Source organism: Stenella coeruleoalba, assembly GCF_951394435.1.
Source record: "Stenella coeruleoalba genome assembly, chromosome: X".
Classification (NCBI taxonomy): Eukaryota; Metazoa; Chordata; class Mammalia; order Artiodactyla; family Delphinidae; genus Stenella; species Stenella coeruleoalba.
In genome coordinates, this window is record NC_137152.1 from 47087716 (window position 1) to 47094065 (window position 6350).

General features: G+C 44.6%; 1 pseudogene across 1 annotated transcript; it reads left to right on the forward strand.

Moving 5' to 3' along the window:
* Positions 1-423: 423 nt before the first annotated feature.
* Positions 424-1937, forward strand: LOC307180582 (germ cell-less protein-like 1; annotated as a pseudogene). The gene has a single exon. The product of its transcript is annotated as a germ cell-less protein-like 1 (transcript).
* Positions 1938-6350: the final 4413 nt, after the last annotated feature.

Consider the following 6350-nt stretch of genomic DNA (forward strand, 5'->3'; position numbering starts at 1 on the left):
GAAGTTAATTATGGAAATTAAGGTGCCTAGAAGATAGAGCTGGGACCAAGATGTAATTCTCCATAAAGGAATGATCACTAACTCTTTTAGATGAGGAAGAGCGAATTGTGTTCTTCAAATTAATGGGGAAAATTTGCACACAAAGTCCTCTGTTCCACCATCATCATATGAAGGGAGCCTGAGAGCAATCATCCCAGGAGGGAAAGATAAACAGAGTGGAATCCCTGGTACGTAGTGCCCTTATCCGGCGCAGTGGGGCCTACTGGGTGTGGCTTAGCATTCGTCCCAGAGGACGTTAGAGCAAACGTCATCTGTACCCAGCAGCACTATGGGCTGAGCTAGTGCCCGTGGTAACGGCGCCTGGGGAGGAAGCTTGTCCACTGCACCGCTGAGGTATAGGCCATGGGAGCATGAAGCGGTTGGATGCCATGGCACAGGGGGCGGCGTGCCCCAGAGGAACCAAGTGCCACTGGGGAGGAGGAGGAGGCCGAGGAGGCAGTAGCGGCAGAGAGAGAGGAAGGGAAGGAGAGCGAAGAGGCCAGACCCGCCACCAGTCAGGTGAGCCACAAGCGGAAGACAGGCCCATGGGGGCCGCTCACAAAAGCGCCCCACCGGAAACATGCTAAAGATTGTTCAGGGTCCATTTATGAGGCACTCTTCCTGAGAGGAGAAGAGAGTGACGTGAGGATCCACGCACTGGGGGAGGAGTGGAACTTGCGTTGGGTCTACTTGAGCCAGTCAGGGTACTTTGTTAGCAGTTCAGTGGTGCTTGGTAGGAGACAACCATGGATACTATAGAGTTGCAGATGCCTGATGAGAATATTGATCGCGAGGCACTGCACGAGGCTTTAGGTTCCCTGTACCGAGACTCCATGCTCATCCAACCCGGTCGAGTCGCTGCCATCCTGGCCACAGCCAGCATGCTGCAACTGGACGAGCTGATTCAGCAGTGCGGGGAAGTCATGAAGGAGACTGTCAGTGCCCAGACGGTGTGCAGCTACTACGACTCTGCTGAAAGTTACAGACTCCAGAACATCAGGACCATGTGTCTTCAGTGGCTACTGGACAACATGACGACCCAGTGTAGTGAGGAGTTATTGCAAGAAGTCAGCCTGGATCTCATGAAAGAGGTCATTGCCTCTTCAGAGCTCTTGATGATGTAGGTGGAGATGGACGTGTAAACCATGCTGAAAAAGTGGATGTTCTTGTAGCTGCAGCCGACATGGAGGGGCCCACGCAGGGCCCTATTGCCTGACAATGACTCGTGGTTTGCCAGGTCCAGGAGGGAGTCGGAGGGCACCATTTTCCTGGGGACCGAGCAGGACAGAGCCTTCTTGCTAGTGTTCCAGCAGCTGTGGCTTGCCTACATAATCTGGGACCTGACGTCAGCACATGTCATCCACCAGGATGCGATGATCCCTGCTGCTTGGCTGTCTCCAGTGTACAAAGAGCATTGGCTTGGCCCCCTCCGGGCTGAGCAGACCAGAAAGCTCTGGCCCGTGGACATCTGCGTGTCTGACCCCCAGGGGAAGAGCATGTGGTGTGGGGGCCAGCTCCACAGGGACAAGCAGTGCAGCTGGCAGTGGGAAGGCTTCAACTTCAGCTGGGACCTGGTAGTGTGCTACGTCAACCAGCACATCATTTTCTGGTGCAGTGCAGTGAACAAGTCCTGCAGCCTCGGGATCAGCTTACTCTGGCAGAGAAAGTTCGCCTTCTACCTGTGCCTGTTCTCCTTGGACAAGGCTGGGAGATTCGTTTTCAGGAAGGACACAAAATACCTGATGTTTTCCCTGAGAAAGGGTCAAGTGCTAGACATAGTGAACCTGGAAAACCAAGACGTGGTTTTCCCCATATATGTAGCCTGTAACATCTTGTACCTCCACCGACAGAGGTGTTGCCCAGAGAGAGGAACCCTGCGAAAAGGCTCAAAGAACTGAGCAGCTCTTTCCTGGGGTCACAGACAACCAGCTTGGTCCAGATAGCAGCTCCTTCTGTGGGACCAACCAGGCTTGCCCATCTCTGGTAACCAACTCTGTCAGAGGCTTTGTTGAACTGTAGCTCATAACACTTGACATTGTCTACCTGAGCATATGACGAGGAGAAATTTTGAAACCCCCCAAGTACCTCTAGAATGCATTTGGGCTGCTAATATGGCAACCTGTCCTCCTGGTTTAGGATCCATCGACACGCCCCCCTCCTCGCCCATCATTTCTGTGAAGACAAAGAGCTATTACTTTAGATAGAAACTGTGAGCCTACCTACTCTACTACTCTTAGTGAAACTCTCTTAAAATATGTGTTTCCTTTAGTTTGATAAAATGAATGTTAAAGTAACAGTTTCATTTCTTTCAGTTGGTGTGTTTAGAGCTGCTACTTGGTTTCCATGGTCTCTCACTATGTGAGCACACTCCCCAGAACACACTGATGATCTTTTTTTTTTTTTTTTTTTTTTTTGTGGTACGTGGGCCTCTCACTGTTGTGGCCTCTCCCGTTGCGGAGCACAGGCTCTGGACGCACAGGCTCAGCGGCCATGGCTCACGGGCCCAGCCCCTCCGCGGCATGTGGGATCTTCCCGGACCGGGGCACGAACCCGTGTCCCATGCATCGGCAGGCGGACTCTCAACAACTGCGCCACCAGGGAAGCCCATGATCTTCTTTTTATTGGTTGCTCTTCAACCTAAGCCTATCTATTTTTTTTTTACATATTTATTGGAGCATAATTTTTTTTACTATGTTGTGTTGGTTTCTGCTGTATAACAAAGTGAATCAGCTATATGTATACATATATGACCATACCCACTACCTCTAGTGTGTCCCTCGGAACCACCCTATCCCACCCCTCTAGGTGGTCATAAAGCACCAAGCTGATCTCCCTGTGCTATGCAGCTGTTTCCCACTAGCTATCTGTTTTATATTTGGTAGTGTATATATGTCAATGCTACTCTCTCACTTCATCCCAGCTTACTCTTCCCCTTCCCCTTGTCCTCAAGTCCATTTTCTACATCAGCTTCTTTATTCCTGTGCTTCCCCTAGGTTCATCAGAACCTTTTTTTTTTTTTTTTTAGATTCCATACATATGTGTTTGCATACGGCTTTTTTTCCTCTTTCTGACTTACTTCACTCTGTATGACACACTCTAGGTCCATCCACCTCACTACAAATAACCCAACTTCATTTCTTTTTATGAACCTAAGCGTATCTTGATGTTAGTTAGACTTAAAGTTCCCTAGCATTTTAAGCCCAGAGGAACATTTCAAATTTTATAACACCCTATATTGGGGGTGGAGTCGAAGGAAGCATATTAATTCTGTGAGATTATTCCTGTACTAAATATAGTTTTTCTGTAACATACAGTAATGAGTTATTTATACACCAGAGAAAGTACTCTTTAATCATGTTAATGGCCTTTGCTCTTCAGAAACCTTTGATGTTCAAATTGTATTAGGAAAGACTCTTTCCCACTTAAGAATAGGACTGGTAACCTCTGGATCGGAATGCCTTTGAATTATAGTGGGAATTACTTGGCATCTGGAAATCGGATCAAAAGACAAGCAGCCCAAGCAAGTAATCAAAAGGATAAGGTAGAAAATACTTTTTGCCACAGAAGGAGAAACACACTAGTCATGATTTGAATATGTTGGTTTCTGATTACTGCTAATTTGCAAATTGGCCCCATCCCATTCCCTTTTTAATGTCCTACTTGTTTCCTTTTCACTGAGTGATTTTTGTGGTTAAAGAAGGTCAAAGAATTGAAAGCTCCGTTTAAGAATCCATAAAATATATGGAATTTAAGAAAAAAAAATGTCATGAAGAACCTAGGGGTAAGGCAGGAATAAAGACGCAGACCTCCTAGAGAATGGACTTGAGGTTATGGGGAGGGGGAAGGGTGAGCTGTGACAGGGCGAGAGAGAGTCATGGACATATACACACTAACAAACGTAGTAAGGTAGATAGCTAGTGGGAAGCAGCCGCATGGCACAGGGATATTGGCTCGTTGCTTTGTGACAGCCTGGAGGGGTGGGATAGGGAGGGTGGGAGGGAGGGAGATGCAAGAGGGAAGACATATGGGAACATATGTTTATGTATGACTGATTCACTTTGTTATAAAGCAGAAACTAACACACCATTGTAAAGCAATTATACCCCAATAAAGATGTTAAAAAAAAAAACCCACCAGGTGGAAAAAAGTTAACTGCATGGGGACCACCAGCAAGTAAACCCCAGACTGTTTGGAACCAGAATGTTGATGATCAAGATCCCCGAAACACCACTCTATTACCTCATCATCAACCAATCAAAAAACTGCATAGATTGTGCACACCCTCTCTCACACTGTGTTTAAAAACCCTTCCCTGAAAGTCGTTGGAGAGTTCAGGTATTCTAAACATGAGCTGCCTATTCTCCTTGTTTGGCACCCTACAATAAATACTATACTTTCCTGCACCACAAAAAAAAAGAAAAGAATCCATACAAATAATAAATTCATGCTTGGAAAGAATGTGAAAAGTTCATACAAGACGAACAAATAAAAAGAATAATCACCAGATTTAATGTTTTACTTAGTTGAAACCAGAATTTTCCTTAACATTTGCTTATATTTCTCTTCCCAATGAGATTTTATCCTTTGTCATCCAGTGAAGAAATTACATTTGATTTTCTTTTTTTTCTTTCTTCATTCATTCATTCATTTATTCATTTTTATCCATTAGGAGGTTTTAAAAGCTTCATTATCCCAAACCCACATACTAGTATTAGAGTAAAACTTACATAACCATTACTTATAAGAAATAGTCCAATCAGGAAGCTGCTGTTGCATCCTTTGATGTTTGTGCTTAATTTCTCATTCTGCCCCCCTTCCCAGTGTTCCCTTATACTCTGTATATCTAACCAATTACAAACAATAAACTTCATTACATTTTTTAAAAATAACTAAACTGGGGGAAAGAGTAAGTCATTGATTCAGTAGAAAGGTAAAAATTATTATTTATTATTTTTGTAACAATTTCACTTCCTTTGTATAAAATCTCTAAGCAATTTCCAATTGCTTTTTCTTGAGCTGAATGCCAGGGTGCCATTTCATCTAAAGAGAGGTATCCTCACTTGAGAAATTCAGAGACTGCTTTTCTGGAAAGGCACCTTGACTGAGAGATCTGCTTTTGTTTTCCTCCCCAACTAACTTTAAATTCTTAAATTGTTTTTTGCTGTTTACAATATAAAGATGTTCAATAATGCACACAAAGTGAAAGCTCAAATACACTCATTTAATAAACATTTAAAGTCTCACAATCCATGACTGTTGCCATTTGCCAGTTTGGGCAATTTATCCAATATCAGTTCTTATTTTTTGACTTCATTTTATTTTTCTTTTCTTTTTGACTGCTAAGGATGAGGAGGAGAGCTTCTCCGAACTTGACACTCACTCTGTTTTGTAGCCTCTTAGTCAAGGTGTCGGGAGATGGGGAGGCAGACCAGATATATAGTCATGGTAATGCTACAGGAAACAATCACCCTAAATGACAGCAAACTAAAAACCACACCTAAGGAGGTGTACCCCTATGGGATACAGTGCAGTCCTTGACAATGATGAGGATTTATCCCTGTCTCTGTCTTTACCTCTCTGTATATCTGTCTCTGTCTCCCTGTCATTCCCTATCTCCGTCCCTATTGTCTCTGTCTGCATCCCTGTCTATCTCTATCTACGTCGGTTTTTGTCTACCTCTGTCTCTGTCTCAGTCTGTCTACATTTGTCACTCTCTGTCTCTGTCTTACCGTCCCTATCTGTTTCCCTCTGTCTCTGAAAATCTGTTCCTGTCTGACTGTGTCTGTCTGGCTCTCAATCTTTCTGTCACTGTCTCTGTATCTCTCTGGTGTTTCTATATCTGTCTGTTTCTGTATCTCTGTGTGTCCATGTGTCTCTTTCTCCATCTGTCTGTCTCTGTCTTTCCCTTTCTGTCTCAGTCTGTTTCGGTCTCAATCTGTCTCTGCCTCTGTCTCTGTTGCTCTCTCTCTGTCCCTCTCCTCTCTCTCTCCCTCCCTCCCTCTCTCTCTGTCTCTGTCATGTCTCACTCCATCACTATCTCTACATCTCCATTTCAATGTTCCTCTCTCTTTCTCTGTTTGTCTTTCTCTGTCTCTGCATCTGTCTCTCAGTCTGTTTGTCTCTGTCTTTCCATCTGTGCCTATCAGCCTCTGCCTGTCTCCCTGTCTCTGTCTGTAACCGTCACTCTCTGTCTTAATTTATACATGTGTCTGTCTGTCCCTGTCTTGGTCTGTCTTTTTCTGTCTCCTTGTCTCTGTCTTTATTTCTATCTGTCTGTGTCTGCCCGTTTCTGTGTATCCCTTTCTACCTGT